At 35.0% G+C, this 25,512-nt stretch overlaps 1 protein-coding gene across 6 annotated transcripts in view; it reads right to left on the bottom strand.

Annotated features, from left to right (window-relative positions):
- The window catches only part of LOC123531451 (rap guanine nucleotide exchange factor 4-like), a 162,993-nt gene that overhangs the window by 28,271 nt on the left and 109,210 nt on the right, over positions 1-25,512 (bottom strand). The window contains exon 1 of one of the 6 annotated variants that reach the window (XM_053517420.1): positions 17,998-18,103. The exons of 4 other annotated variants lie outside the window; for them this stretch is intronic. The gene's annotated coding sequence lies outside the window, so the exon portion shown is untranslated. One more of the 6 variants, XM_053517419.1, reaches the window with a different exon arrangement.

Here is a 25,512-nt window from a genome sequence, read left to right as displayed (position 1 = left end):
GTTTTCACGCCATGTGACACATCACTGTCTGATCGTACCGCCTCGGTTCTTTAAAATAGTAAAAAAAGTATCTTCTTTAATTTTTTTAAAAGCGAATGTGCAATATCCCGTATAAACTGACAGGTAAATGTGTCAAACGATAAGTGACCTATTTGCCCTAAAAAAATTTACATTATTGTTTGAGAAGAATATCTCACATAGTGTCGTGTCAAAAATACATCTACAAATATTCATTTACTTATCAAACTTATTTAAAACCACAGCGACATCATACTGCTTTATTTTAAAACCATATTTCTATTTACGTTCACGAGGTCACGTAAACTATTCTGCCGCATTACACAGAAATCTGTTGGCCAAAAATTGTTTTACTCATGTATTGAAATAGCTGCCGCTTTTTTATTATTTAAGATTTTTTAATTCTTTTTTTTTGTACTTTCTTGTCAAAAGTCTGAATTTTTATGACCATAGAATGTAGTATTTATTTACTTTTAGAAATAAATAAATATTTAAGATCGCGCTGTTTGAAATTTTACAAATAAAATGTATGAAAATTCGATCGTTTTATAGACTTTTGCCTACATTTCTGTAGATATCTTATTAAAATCGTTATAGAATTCAAACTGTATTACTTCTCAAGCGGTGTTGAAAATTTGAAGCGATTATATTAAAAAATGAATGCACTACGCGCGTTTTTTGTGTACGTGTCGATAAACAAAAGTAACGGCGATCTAGCCTAAATTAGATATTATTATTACGATAGGTCGCACGTGTTCGTGGAATGGAAAATTACTGGTATGACGTTTTGATATCTTTACAATTCGCGGGTAAATTCCAGTCAATCCAGGTTATTTTTAGGGATGTAATTTCTGCATTTGGTAAAGTTACGAGGTAAAATCTACGCGTCCGATCGGATGAGCATACAGAGAGGTCCACTCGTCCCTATCCAGACTTTAACCCACCAATACTCGTATAAGACATAACTCGCAATATACGAGGCGGCTACATGTCCGTGGTGTTTGAAGATAAAATTGCATGCAAGAAATCGAGAAATGCATGCTGCAGACAAAAGTCCGTGCAAATTCTGACGCGCGGGAACTTTTCGGCGCATGTAAAATTTATGAAAAACGTAACAGTTGTTTTCATTGAAGTACAGTGCCTATGCGGGTCAATCAAAATTGTCGTTACATATTGACAATATGCGAGATGCGCTGCAAACGGCAAATGTGATAAACAGAGTTGATTGTGTTTGTCGCCGGTCGACTGATTTTTCAAGCTTTGTTGATTGATGACACAATACCAACATCCGGGCCCCCCCCCCACCCCCCCGAATTTCGACCCGGATTTAGACGATTTGGAAAAACGATCCCGGCCGAGATGGAAAATCCGGAACTTCCGGAGTATTCCGGAAAACTTTCACCCATGAGAATATAAGGAACAAACACAAAGTTAAGATACTTGACCTCTGACTTCCAAGTGTGACCTTGACCTTGAACCTAGCGGCCTGGTTTGTGTGCTGTGCACAGCCTCTTGGTGAGGTACACAACTGATGTTAGATTTAAATGTTTTAGTAAATATAGACTGGACATAAAATTAAGCAATTTGACCTTTCACCTCAAATGTGACCTTGACCTTGGACCAAGTGTACCTTGCGCATCATCTTGCTGAGGTTAACAACCGATGCTAGTTTTAATATATCTGCCCAGCTTTTAGAAGATATGGAGTGCACACAACAGATGGACGGATGGACATGCTTGCCTGGAATTAACTTTGTATCTGAGGGATAAAAACGTTTCTATCATACTTGGCACAACATCTCTTCTTTCATCTCAAAACAACAACATAGTTAAATGCTATATTTAGCATGATTTTTATCTTTTTATCCGATCGTAACAACAAATAGGCTTTATTTAGCACAACTTCTCTTCATTCAACCAAACATATTTTCCATATTTAGCACAAGGTACCTTGTCTTTCATCTACATATCATAATATATATGTGATATTTATAACAAATTCTCTTCTTTCATCTGAATACAACAATGTGATGTAAGTGATATTTAGCGCAACTTCTCTTCTTACGTCTGAATACAAGAATATTTTTCTTTCATCAAATTATACAACAAGTAATATGCTTCTATCAAATTTAGCACATCATCTCTTCTTTAAATTTCTTACTAAGCACACGCTCTTCTTTCATAATTCAATCACAACAATACGTTATATTCATTACCACCTATCTCCTTTTATCCAAACAAATATTCCAGCATTAAAGCAATAGTGAAGAACATAATTCTCTCTAAGAAACAATTTCCCACATTTTCCAAATAATATTTTTCCTCGGAAAATTTTTACAAATTAGGAAACCAATGTATGGGTGCACAAGTTTTGCTTTCAGACTACAAAACTTCCTCTAAAAAAAGAAGAGTGAAAGAAAAACATTCATTTTGTCATCCAAGAAATATATAAGTAAGTTTTCCTCACTTAAATACAAGACTTTTTACAGTCAAACAATTACACCTGCAAAAAGAAGAGCTAAGAGTACATTACCCAAGAACAAATACACCTCCAAATAGAAGAGCGAAGAGTATTCTGCAAGAAACTCACAGCCTTATTCTATAAGCAGAAAATGAATCATTGTATGACAGATTAGCGCTAACAAAGTATGATTGAAATGACAAGAGAAAACAATATTTCCTGATTAAATCTCACAGCCTGGGTAACTTAATAATGTCCAACTAATGATAAACTTGTCAAAAACTGTCTCCAAGAAATTTCTTCATTAACAGGATTGTTATAGTGTTCTCTTCGCTATCATTAAATCATAAAATATATTAATAATAAAAATTGACTATTGATTACTTGCATGGTTGAAGAGTTCAGTACAGATTATGGAATGCCTACAAATTATTTACCAAACAAGTTGCCACTTTATAGTTGGTGTTCAGATCAAGGCTTACAACTGTAATAGATTTTCTTCAATGCTATGATGATAGATTAAATTAAATATGAACCCAAATACTCTAAAAATGCAGTATTTTATTTTTCAAACCAATACAAAGAAACTTTAGTCTTGCAGCAACAAGTTGCAAAATTATAAAACGACCAGTCTAAAACCTCTAGCATCTGATTGGTTGTTCCACCGCACAATTTTTAAATTGACCATTGAATGGAACTGCTGCCATCTTAGACTTGTGTCCTTATTCATTTTCTGTAACTATTTAAAAAGAAAAAAATACCTATTGCACCAATGAACTTCTGAATCAAGGAAATCCAATCTGAAATCACCTGCCACAGCTCACTCAAAGATGACTTTTCAAACTTTAACAGCAACACAGAGTCATTATTATCAAAATTAAATGTATTTACACTAAAACACCACATGCTCCAGTATTGATGACCCGAGCACCCAGTCCAGCTCGCACAACTTAGGTAGTCTAGTGACCATTTTCTTAACATTTTTCCATGTCTGGATTGCTCAAAACTGTTGCTAATATAGCTCGATATTATTGCTTATTCCCTTTGCAACCTTGAGCAATCGGCATTTCTACTGTACTTTTGAAAAGTTCAATGATTCTCAAATATCAGACTAATCAAATCCAACACTTTTATGCAAACAAAATAAATCTAGAATCCAAAGTTTATCTGACAGCTCATCATTTCCAAGTATGATTTACATTAGGGCTGAAGAGCGATACATTAAGCTCAGATTCAGAAGCCACAAAACTGATAAATCTGTGACTATCTCCCGACAATTTTCTCTAATAATGACACACCGCAGCATCTAAACTGCCAATTCTACTAGTGGTACAGTGGCAACCAATGTCATGTATTTACAGTTTTAATCACAATGGAATGTCCAATCTAAACTTGACTTTATTGTCCACTGAATAACAATAATCAATAGGGCAATTTTTCCCCCTCCCGGTCAACACAAAGGAATTTTCAGGACCTAAGGAATTTCCAAATATTTGAGAATAGTTAATCAGATGATCATAATCAATACTGCCTCTGAATCTTAACATTAAAGACACTGTACAAGTTATATTAATTAATTGAAACAAATGGCAATCTGTAACAATGACAAGAAGTGTTATAAACGACCATACAAAACAAGAGGGCCATGATAGCCCTATATTGCTCACCTGTTATCATTGCACTTGAGGACAAGAAGGTCCTCAGAAAAAAAATCAAAGTCCACGAAGGACAGGAACAACAAAGAGAAGAAATTTAACCAAAAAGAAAAAAAATTCTTACAAGGTACAGATATGTCAAAATACACCTAAAAGTTGGAGGTACCATCCATGTTGTACCACAAAAAAGTGGTCTCGGTTTTTCCCCACGGCCAATAATAAAAAAGTTACTAAAAATAAGCTATTTATAGTAACGTAAAAGGGAAGTAATTAAAAAAAAAATTATTGTAAGTCAACAAAAGAAGGATCTGCCAAATAAATCTGTTGACATAAATGAAATTTCAGAGCAGTATCTTCATTAGTTACGGAGATATACCCATTTTAATTTGAAATAAAGGGAGGTAATTTGACATAAAATCAGTCCCAGTCCATAGTTATCTACCCTGATTAGCTCAGTCAAACTAATGACAATAATGAAATTTCAAATAAGTCCTTAAGTACTTACTGATATAAATCCATTTTGATTACAATCAGGGGAGGTAATCAGATATAAAATAACTCTGGAACCTACGATTGGATCTGATTTGTCATGGAATCCAAGATTTATTGTTGTTGAAGATATTTTGGAAGTTTGTATCAAATAAAACCATAATGAAGTATCTATATGGCTGCAAATGCCAAAATAGCCAATTTTGGCCTTTAAAGGGTCATAACTCTGGAACCCATGACGGAATCTGGCCAGTTCAAGAAAGGAACCTAGATCTTGTGGTAATACAAGTTGTGTGCAAGTTTGGTTACAATCAAATCATAAATGAAGCTGCTATTGTGCAGACAAGGTCAAAATAGCTAATTCTGGCCCTTTCAGGGGCCATAACTCTGGAACCCATTAAGGGATCTGGCCGTTTTAAAAAAGAAACCGAGATCTTATGGTGACACAAGTTTTGTGCAAGTTTGATTAAATTCAAATCATAAATGAAGCTGCTATTGTGCAGACAAGGTCAAAATAGCTAATTCTGGCCCTTTCAGGGGCCATAACCCTGGAACCCATAATGGAATTTAACCAGTTCAAGGAAAGAACCAAGATCTTATAGTGATACAAGTTGTGTGCAAGTTTGGTTAAAATAAAATCATAAATGAAGCTGCTATTGTGCAGACAAGGTTAAAATAGCTAATTTTGGCCCTTTCAGGGGCCATAACTCTGGAACCCATTATGGGATCTAGCCAGTTAAGAAAGGAACCGAGATCTCATGGTGATACAAGTTGTGTGCAAGTTTGGTTAAAATAAAATCATAAATGAAACCACTATCGTGCAGACACGAAATTGTTACAAAAGCTCACCTTGTCACTATGTGACAGGTGAGCTAAAAAGTGCTATAAATTACTTTTAACCGTCTCGTTCCCAAAAAAAAAGATGCACCGGTACATCTATGTAACTATACAGTCCAAGTTACAGACTTTAATTTCCTGTTTGCAATTTTATTGAATTTTTACTCAGTCAACTGACAAATATCAATGATACATCAATATGCTGCTTTCCTCTTTAATAATGCTAAATAATAGCAAATAACGATTCAGCATTGACAATGTTATAGATACCTTTTTACTGCTTTTAAAACAGTGCTCATTTGACTTTTCATGAACACTTCAAAAGAAGTTTACACCAAAGGCAACTTTCACACAAAAACAATTTTTTTTTAATTTACTAAGAGAACTTAATGAGCTTTTAGATGGAGTACTTTTTCCTTTTGGTTGTATTTCAGGAGTTAATAGCCAAGCTCCGCATTGCAATTTGTTAAGAATGAACAAGTTTTTTTAGACATAACGCTGGTAAATACTAACATCTATTTTAATTTTGAAAGTTGTGAAGTGTTCATAATTATTAATGAAACCATTACAAAAACCAAATAGTTTTGGGTTTACAGCCATTTTTCAATAGCATTTCAGTTATGTAACAGCCGGTAGTTACAATTATCGGTGCTCCTGGAATCAAAATACCACTACTAATTAACCCATCCTCCACAAGTAATGACAACTTCTTCACATGAATCAGGGGTGAAGGACAGATGATTTCAGACATGATGTCTTTTAGCAAATCATCAAGAGAATAATTTGAATTTAGTTTAGTGCCAGAAGGTATTATCATTACAACTTAGGATCTTCAGGCTCTAACCACTCGATTGAACAGATTGAACTTCAGACCCTGGGATTCATAGATCTGTGAACTCCCTATTAATTTTTTGTTTGTTTTTGTTGAGTTTAACATCGCACCAACACAGTTATAGGTCATATGGCGACTTTCCAGCTTTGATGGTGGAGGAAGACCACAGGTGCCCCTCCGTGCATTATTTCATCACGAGCGGGCACCTGGGTAGAAACAAAAACCTTCCGTAAGCCAGGTAGATGGCGAACTCCCTACTGAACAAAGGAGATAAATAAAATCACTCCAAATTAGACAAATAAATTTAAAGTAAACAATACGTAATCTACTACATTCATTGAATTAAAAATATTATATATCGTTGTGAAACTGTTTTGGTTTTTATTAAAAATATTTATATATTGATATCCTGTTTTGTTTTGTTTCAACAAACTATTAGTACACAGGAGAGCAATGTCCGTAACAAAATGTAATTTTATTTCTTCTTTTGACAGACTGACACAATGTACATTGTAATGGTAGCTTGATTTATGTGGGATATATGACAAAATATATTACACCCTTTCTGGCACGGTGACCAAAAAAAACCACTAACGGACAAGAAAATTGTTTTATACTAAATAAAAATTCATCGTAAAATGGACTGTTTATATATACGATATTAGTAAAAAATAAAATATGTCACATCAACTTGTGTCATGTGTCTATTTTACGCTTTTCAAGTTAAGCACCATCATCGCTATAAATGTCTCAACACCCTTTCATGATGTTTGTTAATACGAAATAGGAGATGAAAAATAACATAATAAGAAATAAGACACCAAATTTTTGAAGTAACTATAGAATTAAAATATGTCACATTTGTTACCGAGATAATGTGTCATATTTTATTTTGGAACTTTATCTGGCTGCGCTAGAAACATTCTCAACCCACTCACTGTAAGTTTCTAGTTTTTAATCACAAATTATTATGAATAAAGAAAGCTGGGTCGCTAAGGAAGAACCTTTTAGAAGAGGAAAGAATAAATGAATGGACAAATATAGTGAGCAGGTGAGTCACTGAGTGAGTGTGTGAATGAATAAATGAATGAATGAATGAATAAGCAAACAGTGAGAGAACAAGCAAGTGAGTGTGCAAACAGACAGAATGAATGAATGAAGGAAGGAACGAACGAACGAACGAACGAACGAACGAACGAACGAATGAATGAATGAATCAGCAAACAGTGAGAGAACGAGCAAGTAAGTGTGCAAACAGACAGAACTAGAACTGTCACAGGAGTGACTCATACCCCCACCATACGGTCTTGTCACAGAAGAATGGCAACCATAAGAAATCTTAAAAATACTTAGTCTTTGGAGTACTTCATCCTGGGCTTCCACATATAAGTAATACCAGTGGTTCAAGTATAAAATTTTGAAAAACCTGAAAATATTGCTGGGGGCCAGGGGGTTGCATGGGCCCCGGTGGGTCCAGGGCAAAGCCCTGGCCAGGGGTCCAGGGGGCCGGAGGCCCCCGGAAGCTGTGAAATTTTAGTAATTTCAGAGTCATATAAATCATTTTTTTAGGTTCTTCTAGGAATGTATCTACAAAGTATTTCATCTTAAAAATTCTAATACTATTGAATCTACCAAGATATTAGATTATGTCACTTATAACAATAACAAAATATTTCAAGAACATCTATACAAAGGTTTTTATTTACTTTTTTTATTAGAAATGCCATTAATTCAAGTAACACATTTCTTTAATTTATAAATTAATTAATGACTGTATAGGTAGGATTGGTGCATTAAAAGTCCTAACAGGGGTGTAATAATAATCTTAATAGGTTTTAACTATAGTTCACTTATAATACCAGTCAGTGAGAAATGCTGCGTAATAAACAGTTAGGTAGTCAAAACACTTCTACCAGCCTTGAGGTGACATTGTACATCTGGAGAAATGCGCTGCTGATTGGTCTAATAAGATGCTTGGATATTTCAGCATTTATCAAAGTCATCATTTCATTTACAATTTCCTTCACTTTTGGGGACTTCTCTACCTCATAGTATTGGTCAAAACAAATACTCTGAAGAACACTGTCTACATTTTTCATCAATGTTTTGGCCACATTGCTTATCATGTGGACCGTGTCCCCACTGACATCAAGAAGACAACCATTTTTCCCTCTTACAAGAGTCTCAACTCCTCCTTTCACTCCCCTCATGATGCTACAGTTGTCCATCAAAACATTTACAACTTGTGTCCACTTTATTTCATAATCTAACTGAACACTTTCTATAGACTTCACAATTTCAGCAGCTGCAGCAACATTCTGAATTCTTGAACCTAAGTGGTCAAATACAACTTTGTTTGACTCTTCATCATAATACTGCACTATAATGTTAAGCACTTTGTCAATATTTCTATTAGTTGCCTCATCAATGTTCAGTGACACAAAATTTTCCTTATGAGTATTCACATATATGCTGCACTGGTCCTTGATAATTTTTTTTATTTTATCTAGTGCTACCTTGTCTTCAGCAAGTCATTTCACTAGATCTATGATGTCACCTGCCAGAGAGAAAGGCAGACAATGTTCACTTACAACTGCTGTAGTAAGGATTCTCTCCTGCATTGACTCTAAACGAGAATCCACAGCCAGGAAGTACCTGAAAAAGGATCATTGGAAAATCAAGCTGTGTTAAAAATGGTCCTATAAATAAGACCTGACATATTTTTACATTTTGATATTTATCGGTTATGTTACAATGCAAACTAAAAATGAAATGTAAAATAAAATAATGAATGTTGAAGGTAAAATGAGCATGAACACATCTAATATGCCTGTTTCTCGTAGATTCGAGCTTTCTCTTGTGTTTTAGTAAAATTCATGCCCAAGCAGCATGTTCTTCCATCAGAAACTTGTGTCATTTACATTTTAAAATGCCTTGTAAAATATTAGTCATGAAACCACTGGATAATTGAGTAAATACCTCTTTTAATATTTTACATCAAAAATTATTTATTTAAAAAGGAAATTACACAGTGGGCAATATTGTGACCCAAAATTTCAAATTAAAAGCATCCTGAGCATATTTTGACTGTTTTAACAACTGAAAAAGAAGTCAATCTTTATAGACATTTGCTTTATGGAAAAAGACTGTGCAAACATTAACACTTATTGACCTACCAAACAAAGGGCTCGAATCAATGAGAAAGTTTTAAAATGATGTGGAGTTTGACCTTCTTCAGTTTCTTGCAAAAATGTTCATATAAAAGATGATAACATTGTAATTCTTATTGTCCATTGTTGAATGCATTTATTTTTGTACCAAAAAACAAAAAATATTTAATTGAACAGGTTTACAAAAATATACACAACCCTAAAAGATTTAAGCGGCTCGAATCAAGGAGAAAGCAGCATATTTTGGAAACCCTACACCCCCCCCCCCCCCCCAGGGACATAAATATATATTATTTATTCCTGCCCCCACACCAAAAAAAAAAACAAACTAAGTCCAGCTCTCTGAAAAAATTGGGCAGAGGTTCCCCATGGGCCATGCCAGCACATCTCAACCCCCAACCCTTTCACCCAAGCCATAAAAGTTTGGACAAGAGAAGAAAAACAAGTGGGTGGGGTGACATTTGTACCCAAAACCTAACTAACCACTTGCTTCAACTACGATACAAAAAGACTGGAAAATAATGCAATAAAATGCACATACCTGAATAGTTTTTACAGTTTTGGTGTGTTTTATCCTTTGAATGATTCTTCACTGCCTTTTTCCCCCGACGACTGATCATCGTTTTCCCATATTACGGCTGGAAGGTCTGTTGTTTTTTTTTTCAACCAACTCTCGTATTTGTTGCCAGACGAGTCCTTCTAATTCATCCAATCCCATCTCTGTACTCTATTTTTACACTCCTTGTCCAACACTTTCATGTCCGTAGAAATTGCATATTGGATATTTTCGAACAAATATTGTGCGTTTTTGGATTTTTGAAGAGTGAGCGCGCGAGAACGGTGTACGGGAAGTCGCAAAATGGTTGTTTCCCTTGCAACGAACGACAACTGCTCCTGCACTTGCACCTCCGCAAAACGGTCAGTTTCTGTCTTCGTGGTCTCGCGTCCCCCCCCCCCCCCCCCCCCCACCCAATTTCTCAACGGATTTACACGATTTGGAAAAATGATCTCTCGGACCCTCGAAAAACCGGAAATCCGGCATAAACCGGAAAACTTGCACCTCTGTAATACTAGTATAATACTAGTATAGTAATACTAGTAAATATAAAAAATCTCTAATATTAGAGATACACTGAAAGTGAATACAAAAAAATGTCTTACCGACCCATGTTACCACAGAAAAATGTATTTACTTTTTACATAGGACTTATAATAAAAAAGTTAGAAAAATACCTAAAATATTGAAAATCTAAAAATAGGATTTCTAAAAATTGACTAATTCCTTGAATTTAAGAGGAAGAAACTCAGTACAAAAGTTAAAAAAAGGTTACTTCCCTCTGGCTCTAAGCCAATCAGAATAAGATATAGTGAAAATACATCAAAATTAACCTTAAATTCTAGGTAAAAGGGGACACAATTCAAGAAAATTAGTGTCAGAGTTATGCACCTTGTGTCACATGATGTGGGTGATGAGGTGGAACATCTATTTTAAGTCTGAATCAAATCCATTCAGTAGTAACTGAGATATAGTGAAAATACATCAAAATTAACCTTAAATTCTAAGTTAAAAGGGGCATAATTCATGAAAAATTGGTGTCAGAGTTATGCACCTTGTGTCACATGATGTGGGTGATGAGGTGGAACATCTATTTTAAGTTTGAATCAAATCCATTTTGTAATAACTGAGATATAGTGAAAATACATCAAAATCAACCTTAAATTTAAAGTAAAAGGGGACATAATTCATAAAAAAAATTATGTCTGAGTTAAGCACCTTATGTCACATGATCTGGGTGATGAGGTGGAACAACTATTTTAAGTTTGAATCGAATCCATTTAGTAATAACTCAGATATAGTGAAAATACAACAAAATTAACCTTAAATTCTAAGTAAAAGGGGACATAATTCATGAAAACTTAGTGTCAGAGTTATGCACCTTGTGTCACATGATGTGGACACATGATGTGGGTGATGAAGTGGAACATCTATTTTAAGTTTGAATGAAATCCATTTTGTAGTAACTGAGATATAGTGAAAATTCTAAGTAAAAAGGGGCATAATTCATAAAAAAATGGTGTCAGAGTTATGCACCTTGTGTCACATGATGTGGGTGATGAGGTGGAACATCTATTTTAAGTTTGAATCAAATCCATTTAGTAATAACTGAGATATAGTGAAAATACAACAAAATTAACCTTAAATTCTAAGTAAAAGGGGACATAATTCATGAAAACTTGGTGTCAGAGTTATGCACCTTGTGTCACATGATGTGGGTGATAAGGTGGAACATGTATTTTAAGTCTGAATCAAATCCATTTGGTAATAACTGAGATAATAGATTTCGGGACGCGACGGGACGGGACGCGACAAAACTGACTCCTATATACCCCCCTCAAACATGTTTGGTGGGGGTATAATGAATGAATGAATGAATCAGCAAACAGTGACAGAACGAGCAAGTGAGTGTGCAAACAGACAGAATGAATGAATGAATGAATTGAATGAATGCATGCGCAAACAGTGAGAGAACGAGCAAGTGAGTGTGCAAACAGACAGAATGAATGAATGAATGAATGAGCAAACAGTGAGAGAACAAGCAAGTGTTTGTGCAAACAAATACATGATTAATGAACAATATGAATGAAGAATGAATGAATGAATGAATCAGCAAACAGTGAGAGAATGAGCAAGTGTGTGAGCAAACAAATACAGAATGAATGAATGAATGAATGAGAGAGAGAGGGAACGAAGGATCAAAAATCATAAATACCAGCACAATTGTCATCCAGCAAAGTTATATTAAGCCATTGATATTTGCTAATATAGCAGAAAGAAAGAAAAACACATAAATTTTCCACACTACATGATTAGGTAGGTCCAAAAACATCAAAAAAGTAGAAAACGAACATAAACATTTTTCTTATTGTTGTCATCAACAACCAACCGTAATTATACAGCCATAACAGGCGGCTCTGACCTGTAAACTTTAAGGCCCTCGAGCAATAAACATCACTTCACAACAACATCAGTAACCACTACCTTAAAGAAGCAAAAAAGCGAGATGTTTTATCTAATTTACTTACCAAAACAATGTTTAACCAGAAGCTACAGTTAATTTAACAGCAAGAATATAATACTGATATAAATCTCCTGGAGAAGATTTTTATCTCTTTTGTTGTACAAAAGAAATCACTTTTTAACAAAGGAGAATCTATGAAAAATGACAAATTTTGTGATTTATCAAGAGATGCCCTATTGACCTTGAAGTATATAATGTATCTTCAGTTGAAATATATACAAAATTCACAAAAATGAACTATTGAAGGTGTTAATAAGGGATATGCAATGCTTCGAGATAAACGTCAAAATTCCATTTTTTTTATAACTGGTATTTGACAATGAAAATGAATAATTATGTTTAAGTAGTTATTATTTTCATGTGCATAATGTAAAGCCAAATTCCTTCTATTTTTACATCAAATTTCAAAAGAATGACAAAATAATGCTTTTGGGCAATGATCAAAATTAAATATATAAAAATCAATCATTGTAATCACTATCTAATGAAAGCATTTTCAAAAATAACAAAAATCTGAGGATACAGCTTTAACCCTTAGCCTGCTGGTCACAACTGATTCTGCAACATCCATGCAGTCTGATCAAGATCTGCACTGTTCGTTATTCAGTCAGTATCTTTTTGGTAACAGTTACTGGTACTGTCCAAATTGACAGATGGACAAGTTCATAATAGAAATTTAGCTTGATAAGGATTAAGGTCAAGAACACTGAACTATAGTTCGCAGCAACAAGAAAAAATAAGAATTATTTTGTAGTCTTTTTTTCTCAGTATGCCATAAAATCTAAACACGCCAATCCAATTTATATCACAAATCAATTAAATTACTTTGGCCAATCTATTGGAACATAATCAAATGCTGATCAAAAATCCATTAATCAGTTTTTCTTCTTGTTTTATAATTAATAATTAACTAATTACTATAAGCTGATATTTCACACAATGACTGAAGTACAAAATATTTCGTGCAGGAATGATATAATGGTAATAATACATAATGATACGTTTGAAGTTGGTGTAATATGACTATTTCGGTGCTGAAAAGAATGCACCAATGCACACCTATTGACAACACAAGGTTAAATTCGACTATAAGATGAGCTGTGATTGCTGATTTAATCTAAAAGACATGTCTAAAATGTTAAAAAAATCTAGCTTTTAGTGAATCTCATAATATCATTGTAAATTTCTTTAATTACGATAAGACTGTCAGCGTAAACTGCTTAATACAGTGTCCGTAACAGGTAACTGGATCACAACAGTTGGCCCGAGAGTGGCCTCGCATTTAATAATAGCATTAAACTTCATTTGGCACATGTGGATGAAATATTTCTAAGTCACTAGCCTATATGCCTCACATCTAAAAATTGTCACTGTCCTAGCTCACTGCTTTTTGCCGTTAACTCTTGAACTTGGCTTTAATTTGTGTTTTAACAAAGCAAATTGACATACCCGAGAGCAGAAATGGAACCAAACTGCTTCTGTGATCAAAACATTAAAGACATGGATGCTTATTAAGTAAAACACAATGAAAGGGGCCTCCATGGCCGTTTTTTTAATTAACTTTAAATCATTTGCAACACGCAGCTGTGGGTTCGAAACCTTGCTTGGGATAACAAATTCTTCTATTTGAGGTTATTAAGCTGGCTTATGGAGGGCTGATGATTCTGTCCAGTTGCCTGCACCAGCGCCTGAAATAATTCTTAAATGTGCACCCAAGGTCTTCCTCCGCCAGGGTAAGATGGAAATCACCACATGACCTACGTGTCTCAGTGTGATATTAATTAACCTGTAGCCTGCTGACGGCAAGTTAATCTTTTGCCTCTGCAACCAGTGCAGACCAAGATCAGCCTGCACATCTATGGTCTGCACTGTTCGCTAATTCAGTCAGTAAATTTTCAGTAAACACCCCTTTGAATAATATGTGGTGCTGCCCAAAATGAATGATGGACTAGTCCATTTTAGAAATTTAGCAGGGTAAATGTTAAACCCAACAAAGGTAATAAAAGCATATCCACTGACAAGATTTAATTGAAACCATTTTCAAAGTATGTTCCAAGACAAAATTCTGATCTGTTTTATTATATACAACTTTCAAGAAACTGACGTTATTTTTTATGACAAACGATCTAAAATTTCATTCAAACATGAACCTGTAAATTGTCACCCATTATCAAACATTCAAAACCTTTTACAATCTGTGAAACAGTGTTCTTTTTTAAAAGCAGATGCTCATTTGAATTTTAAAGTAGAAAAATAAATTCAATAAGTACACAAAAATGTGGTTACTAGACCACCATCTGATTGCCGTCAACAAAAAAAACTGCTTCAGGGAACAGCTATGTAATTTGTAATAATTTATAGTACATGATCCCCTTAAGGGCCTGCAGCAGATGGTCAAACATACATACTGTAGACTTCAAACTATTTCTGTTGCTTTGATTGTATAATACAGCGTATAGTATTTACTTAAGCTCAATTGTTAATCAAGATAGAGTCTGATGCAGTCACACTTCAGGAAAATTGAAAAGCTTGAATATCAGTCTAAAGATTCACTATTGGTCGATTTTAAAACTGCTTAAAGACAGCCAATCAGAGACTACAATTTTGTGACTGGTCTCCAAACTGTTTGTGGAGGTCTCCCTTTAATCAGTCTGTTTATGGAGGATCAGACAGCTATGACTTCAGTCTTGGTTTGAACCCTGAGCCCTAGGCAACCAATTTACAGTAGATATACATGACATGATAAACAGCTAAAAATTTGTTGAATTTGTTTGTCTTCATTTTCATCATGTTTGTCCGTTTGTTTGTTTGTATGGATTTAAGCTTATCTATGGTCACCATAGGTAACCCATATAGGCGACGCCTTAAGTAGACTGTTATAGTAATTATAATTGAGCCGTGCCGTGAAAAAAACCAACATAGTGGCTTTGCTACCAGCATGGATCCAGACCAGCCTGCGCATCCGCGCAGTCTGGTCAGGACCCATGCTGTTCGCTTTCAAAGCCTATTGCAATTAGAGAAACCGTTAGCGAACAGCATGGATCCTGACCAGACTGCGCGGATGTGCAGGCTGGTCTGGAGCCATGCTGGTCGCAAAGCCACTATGTTGGTTTTCTCATGGCACGGCTCAATTAGTTAAAAGACAGAAGGTGCTCAAAAGCTCAAGTTTCCCTAGTTCTAAGTGCTTTTATTACCTCCCTTTATTGAAAATCTGACTCTAAGTTCATGAGCAATATTTGATTTACAGAGTAAAAAGCATTTTTTTCATCTAGTGCTTTAGTACTTAGTATTTCTACATTTAGTAAGTAAATATTTTATTACCTCCCTTTATTATGACCGATTATAAATGTATGTGCAAGATTGAAAAAAAAAACATGTAATAATATTCAAAAAACTGCTTTATCTGTTCTTTTTTTATATATATAGAACTGTTTGAGATTGTCCCAATACCCTTATCTATAAAAAGATATTTCAAAAGCTATTGACGTTTAATATAACTGATTTGTAAAGGCCAATGATGCTTGAGATCAGAAGTCATCAATCAATTCATTTTCTCAATATTTCCTTAATCTGAAATCTGAAGAATCCTTAAAACTTTTTCAGTCACCTTGTGAGTTATAAAATTACAAATCATATTTTCATTATTATTTGAACAAGTTTTCAAGTGAGCCATTTAACAGATTGAATTTAAAAGTTTTATGTTTGCAATTTTATCATCAATGAATGATAATAATCTAAAGTGGGTTACAAATGTTTGTATATCACTGGTTGATAAGATAAGGCATTCTTTACCTCAGATTAACCCTTATCCTGCTAAATTTCTATTATGAACTTGTCCATCTTTCAATTTGGACAGTACTATTAACTGTTTAAAGGGAAGCTTACCAAAAAAAGTACTGATTGAATGGCGAACAGTGCAGATCATGATCAGACTGCAAGAATGTGCAGGATGATCATGATCTACACTGGTCGCAAAGGCAAAGCATGGTAAGGGTTAAACTAAATTTCTCCACAAGACAAATCAAACTGCACATTTACCATTATAGAGAATTTTTGTTTTTGTGTCACTTTGGCATATTGTTGTTATTACATAAATAATAACAACATGCCAAAGTAAAGCCGGAAAAAAAACTAAATTTTTCTGAAATATACTATAGTATATTACATTGTATCTACTGTTTTTTTTCATTTATGCATAGCCAAAGATGTAAAATTTGGGTTTTTATGTCCATATAGTTTTGCTATTTGTATTTTTCAATCATGAGCCAGGTTTCACTTAACATTATTTACCTATCATTTAATTAAAATGGATAATTAAGACAAAAAAAAGTAACCATAAACATTATCTTAAATGAAACCTAAAAAAAAAACAACAACAAAAAAACATGGTATCAACTAACAACTGACATGAAATGAAAGATGTACTTTGGTAAGAAAAGAACACCTATCCCATACACTTGTTACAATGAATAACTGAATGAATTAATTTTATCCTCTACATTACCCCAGTATCTATTTTGCTATCATTTACCAGATGAAAGTTTTTTTCTGGATCCCACTGAGAAACCTAAATGTCTTCTAAAAAATATTTTGGAAAAAGGCCATACAAAAATATTCTTAAGCATGCGAGACAGACTGGCTATCAGGAAAATATTAAAGAATTAATAAAACTTTAACAACTACTCATACTGGTCGATGAAAAGAAAATCTGAAATTCTGATAGCTTCCAATATTATTCAACAACACACTACTTCATTAGCCCTTACCCTGCTTAATTTATATAATGAACTTGTCCAATTTTCAATTTGGACAGTACCATTAACTGTTAAAAGGGGTGCTTACCAAAAAAAACAAAAAAACTAACTGAATGGGGAACAGAGCAGATCTTGATCAGACAACATCTACACTGGTTGCAAAGGCAGAATCTGTCCAGCATGATACGGTTCAACAGACCATATCTACTGTAAAATCATTAATATATCCTACACGGGACTGAATTTTGTGTATTTCATATGTATGTTTTGTGAAGAAAAGGGACACAATTATACAAAATTTGAATAGTCTCGGGAGTTATCTCCTGTGAACAAAACATAAGGTCTGAACACAACTACATGTGTCACCTTAAAATTCGGGCCAAGCTTCATTTGCAAATAGTTGCACCACTCTGCTCCCCTTCCTCCCCTTCTTTCGTCACTGCAAAATGTGTTGTGTCGCCCATTTTGAATTTAAAATCCAAACGCTGATACAGACAAATTTCCCGCAGTGAAGAGAATAGCATTGCATTATGCATGAACTAGAAACTAAAAATTGTAAGAAAAGGAAATATTTACCCCAATTAGGTAAAATTATTGCGAAATAAATCCTCTTAAAGCTCCAGATTATCTCAAAAATATCTTGTTATTGTGAAAATCTTTTCATGAAAAGGAAATCAAGACGTAACCTAATCCCAGTATTACCTAATCACTGAAAACAAAAGGCTGATCATTTCAACTGACTTTTCAAAATCCATACACTAATTGCATAATACTGCGTTTGAAGAATGTAACGTATACAAATTTTTAAGGCAGATAACTTCTCAAAACGGTCAGTACTGACGTAAACAATCGAGATAATATTGCACAAATGATTAAATCATCAAAGCGAAATATTTTCCCCATAACTGATACAATATTTGCATACTGTACAATTTAAGAGTATCAGAATTAAAATTTTATTTGTACAGCTACAGTTATTATTATAGTTTGTATGTTGGGTCATTATCAAATATTTGTAAAAGAGATCAAAATGTGGGTGGACCTTTGCCCAAAGGTAAACAGAAAGCCCTGGGAGGACTTTACTGTGCTTATTTTGAAAACTAGACTAGCTTCTACACTGCTTTATTTTTTTCATTTTTATTTGTAAAATTGTGGATATAGCCAGTCTATATCTTATGTCCAGTATCATATGATAATATCACAATAAGTTCTCAGCAAAAATCTCTAAAATAAACTGGCATTTGTCACTATTGCATAAAATAAGAGAAAAATTACAAAAGCTTAAATCATGTGACAAATTCTTTATTTTCAGTCTAGTGAGGCTTTTTGAAAACCATCATAATATTCATGCCAGGGACTCCATGAAATTAAATGCCAGGTCAACTTTAATTTTGAAGTCCATAAATTCATGTTCTTACAAAATAACATTAAAAATTTTGGGTAATTAATTTATTATTAATTTCTTGGACTGGTCCAATTTGGCTCGGATCCATTCTTGTTCTGATTTTTACCACTAGAAGTTGCCTTATCTCTCTAGGAGAGCCAATTAGATCAGACAAAAAGATGGAATAGCAATTTTGGCCAACACCACAAGACTAGAACTAGAAAATGCTTTTGTAAAAAAGCGCATGTCTCCCCCAATGCAAAGTCCTATAGGTAAGAAGTCAATAGGGGTCAGGAGCGAAAGTCAAAGAGACACTGATGGTTGGCTGCAATAGGGATCATCTACTTGGCATGTCCAGTCATCCAATTAAATTTCAACACTCTTGGCCTAGTGGTTCTCAAGTCACTGTTCAGGCTCCTGTGACCTTGACCTTTGATTAAGTGACCTCAAAATAAATAGGGGTCATCTACTCTGCATGCCCAATCATTCTATTAAGTTTCAACATTGTAGGTCAAGTGGTTCTCAAGTTATTTCCAAAAAATGATTTTACATGAACAGGCCACTGTGACCCTGACCTTTAATTGACTGACCCCAAAATCAATAGGGGTCATCTACTCTGCATGTTCAATCATCCTATGAAGTTTCAACATTCTGGGTCAAGTGGTTCTCAAGTTATTGATCAGAACTGGTTATCAATGTTCAGGCCCCTGTGACCTTGACCTTTAACGGAGTGACCCCAGTAATAATAGGGGTCATTTACTCTGCATGGACAATCATCGTATGAAGTTTCAACATTCTGGGTTGAGAGGTTCTCAAGTTATTGATTGGAAATGGTTTTCCATGTTCAGGCCCCTGTGGCCTTGACCTTTAACAGAGTGACCCCAAAATCATTAGGGGTCATCTACTCTGCATGACCAATCATCCTATGAAGTTTCATCATTCTGGGTCAAGTGGTTCTCAAGTTACTGACCGGAAATGGTTTTCAATGTTCAGGCCCCTGTGACCTTGACCTTTCACGGAGTGACCCCACTTCGATAGGGGTCATCTACTTTCCATGTACAATCATCCTATGAAGTTTCAACATTCTGGGTCAAATGATTCTCTAGTTATTGATCAGAAATGGTTTTCCATGTTCAGGCCCCTGTGACCTTGACCTCTGATGGAGTGACCCCAAAATCAATAGGGGTCATCTACTCTTTATGACCAATCATCCTATGAAGTTTCAACATTCTGGGTCAAGTGGTTCTCTAGTTATTGATCGGAAATGGTTTTCAATGTTCAGGCCCCTGTGACCTTGACCTTTGACGGAGTGACTCCAAAATCAATAGGGGTAATTTACTCTTCATGACCAATCATCCTATTAAGTTTCAACATTCTGGGTCAAGTGGTTCTCTAGTTATTGATCGGAAATGGTTTTCAATGTTCAGGCCCATGGGTGAAAGTAGGGAATATTGAAAATCCTGAAAATTTTTGCTGGGGGCTTGGGGGCCGCTAGGGCCCCCGGTGGGTCCAGGACAAAGCCCTGGTAGGGGGGCCAGGGGGGCGAAGCCCCCCGGAAGCTTCTGAGAATTAGTGATTTTTAACGCTTAGAACAGCCCTATTCTACCCTTATATGTGTGCCAAAAATTTACTTATTATATTGCACAAAATGCATGATTTTCAGTTAACAGTAACTTTTCTAAGTCAAGGACTTGTTTCAACAACATACCCTCAACATATTTTTGTAAGATTCAGACTGAAACTACCTGAAAATTCTAGCAACATTTTTGTTTTTTCATGCCACCATATTTTAATGTTTTGGCACAACATTCACAAAATGCAGACCCTGCAATATCCGGTTTTCGTAGCCAAAGACCCCATCGATCACCATCAGTGTCACATTCAGATAGCCAAGCCCATCTCCATTTGTTACCATGTTTGCTTTCTAAGTCCTAAGTATTGTACGCTGGCGGTAAAAACATTATTTTTCAGGCACTATCCCGTGCAGCCCTAATTACGGCGTGTTAATCCCCGAAAGAAATCTTGATCTTCCTCCTGTTCCTCGTGGAAAGATTGATACTTTGGAGATAAAAAGCGTGCAAACCGTAGAAATCAAGACATGCGTGCGAAAGTCCGTGCAAACTTTGACGCGGCAACTTTTAGGCGCACGTGAAAGTCATGAAAAACGTGAGTGAATAGTTACATAAACGGTCGTCTAAAATGATGTTTTAAAACAAACAGTTGAAGTAAATTTCGGTACGTAACGGGATCGAGTAATCATCACTGCAATATTTTTATAAAAGTGACTTTTCCGTGGTTGACGCTTGTTTTATAATTGGAACTCTTTACAAGGTGTGTATAATAAAATCCAGACATCACGAAAGTTGCCAAAACTGGCCGGACATTCGGTCCTGCACTGCCGGGACGAACATTAAATATGAAACAAACGGGAATCTTGCTTCCTTTTATCAGTATGCAGCTGTTAATTTTTCTTGTTTCCTATCTGATCTAGATTGCTTTGGATTCGAAAATCCAGAAAAATAATTATCATCAACCCACCCCTGTTCAAAGCGGAATAAAACATTAACAATTATCGGTAAATATTCTGTTGATAAAATAAGTGCTGGCCTTGTTTTCGTCATCAGTTAAAACCCCCTTAAAGAGCTAAAAGAAGTGTGTCGGTATCATGGCATCTGAAGTGGAGATCAAAGTTGCCCGAGATTGTCATGGCATTACGTCATGTTTTCGCGCCATGTGACACATCACTCTCTGATCGTACCGCCTCGGTTCTTTAAAACAGTAAAAAAAGTATCTTCTTTATTTTTTTTAAAAGCGAATGTGCAATATCCCGTATAAACTGACAGGTAAATGTGTCAAACGATAAGTGACCTATCTGCCCTAAAAATTTTTACATTATTGTTTGAGAAGAATATCTCACATAGTGTCGTGTCAAAAATACATCTACAAATATTCATTTACTTATCAAACTTATTTAAAACCACAGCGATATCATACTGCTTTATTTTAAAACCATATTTCTATTTACGTTCACGAGGTCACGTAACCTATTCTGCCGCATTACACAGAAATCTGTTTGCCAAAAATTGTTTTACTCATGTATTGAAATAGCTGCCGCTTTTTTATTATTTAAGATTTTTTAATTCTGTTTTTTGTACTTTCTTGTCAAATGTCTGAATTTTATGACCATAGAATGTAGTATTTATTTACTTTTAGAAATAAATAAATATTTAAGATCGCGCTGTTTGAAATTTTACAAATAAATGTATGAAAATTCGATGGTTTTTATAGACTTTTGCCTACATTTCTGTCGATATCTTATTAAAATCATTATAGAATTCAAACTGTATTACTTCTCAAGCGATGTTGAAAATTTGAAGCGATTATATTAAAAAATGAATGCACTACGCGCGTTTTTTGTGTGTTGATAAACAAAAGCAACGGCGATCTAGCCTAAATTAGATATTATTATTACGATAGGTCGCACGTGTTCGTGGAATGGAAAATTACTGGTATGACGTTTTGATATCTTTACGATTCGCGGGTAAATTCCAGTCAATCCAGGTTATTTTTAGGGATGTAATTTCTGCATTTGGTAAAGTTACGAGGTAAAATCCACGCGTCCGATCGTCCCTATCCAGACTTTAACCCACCAATACTCGTATAAGACATAACTCGCAATACACGAGGCGGCTACATGTCCGTGGTGTTTGAAGATAAATCTGCATGCAAGAAATCAAGAAATGCATGCTGCAGACAAAAGTCCGTGCAAATTCTGACGCGCGGGAACTTTTCGGCGCATGTAAAATTTATGAAAAACGTAACAGTTGGTTTCATTGAAGTACAGCGCCTATGCGGGCCAATCAAAATTGTCGTTACATATTGACGATATGCGAGATGCGCTGCAAACGGCAAATGTGATAAACAGAGTCGATTGTGTCTGTCGCCGATCGACTGATTTTTCAAGCTTTGTTGATTGATGACACAATACCCCCCCCCCCCCCCCCCCCCCCCCCCCCCCCCCCCCCCCCCCGAATTTCGACCCGGATTTAGACGATATGGAGAAACGATCCCGGCCGAGATGGAAAATCCGGAACTTCCGGAGTATTCCGGAAAACTTTCACCCATGCAGGCCCCTGTGACCTTGACCTTTGATGGATAAACCCCAAAATAAATGGGGGAAATCACTCTTTATGACCAATCATCCTAGAATTTTAAACCTTCCGGGGTCAAGGGGTTTCTCATTTAAATTGAGGGAAAAGGGTTTTAAATGTTCGGGCCCCCCTGTAAACCTTAAACCTTTAAAGATTCCCCCAAAAATAAATGGGGGTTTTCATCAACTTTTGGGGGGAACCAATCATCCTTTTAAAAGTTTAAACTTTCCGGGGTAAGGGGTTTCCCTTTTATTTATTGTTTGGGGAAAGGGTTTTTTCAATTTTCCCGGTCCCTTTTCCTTGCCCTTTTTGACGAGGGGACCCCAAAAAACTATGGGCGCCCTTACCAAGCAGCCCTACAACCCATAAAGTTTGAAGGTTCTGGGTCAAAGGTTCTCCATTTTTTGCTCGGAAATGAAGTGTACTTACAACGGATGGGGGAAGGCCGGAGGGAGGGACGGACAGGGAAAAAACCTAGGGGCCCTGGGGAACATAATTAAATGAATTATTATAGTCCCAGGATTTTTTTTCCTTTCTTTTTCAAAAACCCCTTTACAATTTTTTAGTTTAAAATTTATTTTTCCCCAAAATTTCCCCTTAAAAAATTTCTTAAAATGCTAAATTTTTTCCATTCAAAAAACCCTCTTTGTAAACTCTCAAATTTAAAATCTATTTTCACATTTTAAATTAAAAAATAAGCATCATTCTGGCTTTTTCTTTGAAAAACCCATCAGCTTTCATACACAAGCCTCTTCAATTTTCCCAATTATTTGCAGAATTTTCTTTTGTTTTTTTTCAGTAACTATTTTACGGACACAACCCTTTTTTAAACCCACTTTTTTTCCTGGAAAGAGGTCAACCCCTTTAAATACTAAAAACAGACCCCTGTCTCCATAGGATGACACTTTCCCCCCGAGGGCACTTTGAATGAATTTTAAAGGGGCCCGATGTTAGAGTTTAGGCCCCTTTGAGCTCCCAAAACCTGGGCCCTTGCCGCGACACGTGGCCCCTTACTGTGGTACACATTCTGCCAAGTTATTTGAAAATCCTCCATCGATGACAAAGATAGGGAACCGGACCCCGCCCTAAAATTTCCTACCTTTAACGTCAAAGTGTGCCCTTTTACCTTTGACTACGGCCCTTTGGGCCCTTTTGGCGCTAAACCACTTCGTCTTACGGGGGTTTACACTTTCCCTCCCAAGTTTTAAAAAATTTCCACCCCTCATGCAAAGTTGGACCGGCCCACGAAAATTGGGGGACAGACTGACAAAACCCGACGAGGGAACAACGGTTCAAAAACTATATGCCTCCCTTCGGGGGCATAAAAAATTACAATTTCACAAAGACTTCATGCAATATTCTTAGCTAACAGTTAAGACAAAACCTATCCATTAACATGCTTCTAGTCTAAATTTTCATGAAAATAAAAAATTTTAAAACTTTTATTATGTACATAAATCGAAAACCCAAAAAAACCAAAAAAAAAATCTGAAAAACTAAAACAAAATAAACAAAAAAATGACCAAATTCCCGAAATTTAAATAGGTTAAACCAGAAAAAACATTTATTAATTATGATTGAATATTTTTGGGTGCCAAATCTATTAAATATCTCAAAAATTTTTCCCATTTTTGTTCGAAAAAAAAACATTATTTACTTCAAAGATCAAAAAGAAAGCTGTTTTTTTGCTTGTATTTTTACAATTGTTTTCCCTTTAAAACCCAGCCTAGATAAAAATAGCTAAAAAGGGAAAACCCTATATGTATAAAAATTTCAAACTTTTAACAAAAAGCTTGACATTTTTGGTGGGTGATAAGTTTAGATCTAAACTACTAAAAATGCATAAAAATTTTTAACAGTTTTTTTTGTTTTTTAACCCTTCCAATCTAGCATTTTTGAAGGGAAAACATTTTTTTGCACTGAGGGTTACAAAATAAAGTTTTTCCACGAAAGAAAATTTTCCCTTTCCTCCACCATTTTGTTTCAAACCTCAGATTCGAATGATCCCTCTGACGGATTTGGTAAAAATTCATCAGGCCAACAAAAAAAGATTCTAGCAAAAGGCTATAAAAGCAAAAAATGTTTTTCTTAGCAAAAAATTTTTCCTACTGTTGTCATTTTAACAGGGGAGTATGGGTGGTTAACAAGAAAAAAATTTTTTAAATGCTTTTAAAAACCCCAAACCCTTTTCCATGTGTGTTTTTTTTGAGGTAACGCCCATTTATTATGGTTCTATAATGCATAATTTGAAACTTTTTCCCAACAAAAGAAAAATTTTTTATAACATAATATCTAAAAATTAGACATTATTTTCTTTTAAAGTGTTTCCTTCTTATTTTTTGTTTTTTTAAAAGGGTTTTACACCCCCAATAATTTTAACAAAAATTTTTTGTTTTCTCTTAAACTTTTCAAATAAAAGATCTTTTAAAAAACTCAAAAAAAAATTGCATTATCTCTGCAGTATAAAATTGGCCTCCACCTCCTTGTGTTATAAAACAAAGGGGAAAATTTTGTTTTTTTTTCGCGAAAAAAAAAAAATTTAACAAAAAAAAACCATCAAATTTTCTTGGAGCAAAACATATGAAAAACCCTAAATTTGGGGGAGTGCTCAAAATAAAATTTTCCCAAAAACCATCCCCAATCTAAAGGGATTCTACTGCAGTTAAATTTTGACAGAAACTC

This window comes from Mercenaria mercenaria, chromosome 11, assembly GCF_021730395.1.
Source record: "Mercenaria mercenaria strain notata chromosome 11, MADL_Memer_1, whole genome shotgun sequence".
In the NCBI taxonomy this organism is placed as follows: Eukaryota; Metazoa; Mollusca; class Bivalvia; order Venerida; family Veneridae; genus Mercenaria; species Mercenaria mercenaria.
Note: the sequence above shows the minus strand (reverse complement) of the source record. Positions and strands in the feature narration are given on the sequence as shown.